The sequence below is a fragment of the Pinus tabuliformis genome, chromosome 5_1, assembly GCF_031772625.1.
Source record: "Pinus tabuliformis cultivar Carrire ecotype Pingquan chromosome 5_1, CPIR1, whole genome shotgun sequence".
Lineage (NCBI taxonomy): Eukaryota > Viridiplantae > Streptophyta > Pinopsida > Pinales > Pinaceae > Pinus > Pinus tabuliformis.
In genome coordinates this window covers 97,799,679-97,801,809 of record NC_142305.1, presented here as the reverse complement: position 1 = coordinate 97,801,809, position 2,131 = coordinate 97,799,679, and positions in this window count along the sequence as shown.

The following is a 2,131-nucleotide window of genomic DNA, read 5'->3' as shown; positions in this document are numbered from 1 at the left end:
AGCCAAGAACACACATGTGTAACCATGCATGCCAAAACTAGCAAGGAAATCACAAATGCAAGTCGATACCTGCAAATAATCTCGATGTAGCTGCTTGATCCTAATCTTCCTTGCTTGATCTTTGCTTCCTCTTTGCACTCTTTGCCTTTCTTGATCTAATTCTGAAGTGTTCCAAGAAAACTCTAAGTGTCCAAGAGTGTGAGAGAGAGAATAGAGAGAGAGCTCCAAAACAAAACTGACAAAAGGTACCAACTGATCCTCAGAAGACTTTTTATTAATGTGGCCTCTATTTTCTTCATTTTCCATTATTTTCCTTCATTTTACTCCTCACATGCAACCTGTGACCTTTCACTTTCCTTTTATCCTATTTTCCATTATTTTCATAAATAAAATGTCAATTAATTCCTCTTGCCTTTCCAAGTGTTTTCCATTGCCTTTTCCATTTTCCTTTAGCCATAATAACCGAAATGAACACTCACTATGATGTTTTACCCACCATTCAGCTCGAAATATGTGTCTCATGTCCTTGGTCTTATTTTCCTTTATTAACTTTTACAATGAATTTGACTAGGGATGTTACAATTTAACTCACCATAACTCAATTTAACTAAATTAAATTGTTACAACTCAAATTAACTCGACCTAGGCTCCTAAAATTTAGGAATCACTGTACAAAATTCAAGTTCTTCCTCGAACTCAAATTAACTAAGCCAACTAAGTGAAAATAACTTAGTTAACTTTTACAAGTTCACTGATAACATGGAATTTCGATTTTTCTCCTAATTTAAGAAAACGAAAAAATAAATTAGGAATTTCTTGTTGCATTTTCAACAAATGGAAAATAAAGAAGCATGACCAAGCAACAAAATGCAACAAATAATAGATGTTCAAACCCCTGTAGTGAGGGAGAAGAGATTGAAGAGAAATATACTTAAAGAAATTGATGTTGGGATAGAAGACTCACAATTTGAAAAGAGAGAAAAGGTTCAAAGAGAAGAAGAAGCAGAGGCACAAATTAAATTAATGGAGGGACCCTCAAATCAACTAGGGTTTCAGATGTAGTTGGGAAAACCAGAGCACTCTACCTCCTCCTATGTTTCCACTAATTTAGCAACATTCTCAATTGAAGAAACTCCCTCCACCACAGAAGTGTTACAAAGAAATTATCAACAGATTTGTAACACCATCCTCCCACATTTACCCAAGTTAATTGGTTCGCTGGGGTAAACATTTGATGAGAGGCTATTATGATCTAATTCAATTCCTCATGTACAATCAAGGAAGTGGAACAGACACAACACAACCAATCTAAACTTATACACATGCTACAGAAGCCTCAGGAGCCATCCAACCCTTCCAGGTAATCAATCCCTAAGATAACCTAGCATTTTACTTGATCCAAGTCGATATTGGTGGCCACCTGCTAATTCCACTTGGATCCCCTCTAGTGCTTCTTTCAGTTTTTTCAGTTTCCTTAATTATAGCAAAGTTTACTATTTTTAGGAGTTTTTCGGGTCCTAAACTTCTGGAGCCGTTTTGAGGCCATAAACGACGTTTTTTGGGAAATCTACCGCCAGCGATTTTTCTACCAAAAAACGCCTTTTCTGTTGTAGTCATCAGAGAGATCTGTCCAACGGGCTATCATGCATGTCAAACGGAGAAAATAGGACCAATTCGCGACCCCGGGAAGTTGATGTACCAACTTACCCAAAAATGGGGCCCACAATTTGGCATTTCATCTTCTAGGGTTAGGTTTTGGAATGTGAACGGTTTTCCATTGTTTCTCAACAATAGATAGGCATTTGAGCCTCATTGTAACACAGTTCAGAGGCAAGTAGCCACACATCTCTTCTCAGAGATAAGCTACCATCGCCCTAGATGGTTTATTTCCATTTCTGGTTGTAAGCATATTTCAGTATTTTCCATTAATGAAATGAAGTACTATTTCCGCTGCATATTTGTGTATATGGATATCTCTATAATTTGTTGTGTTCCTGTTTAAGTCTGGATCAGTGGTATCAGAGTGGTCTTCTTTTTCTCTATTTTTCTTTGCATGTCCCCAACGAGGTCGAGATACAAGGAGTTAGGGCTTGAACTGGTTGAACCTTTGCAAGACCAGCCTTGCAAATCC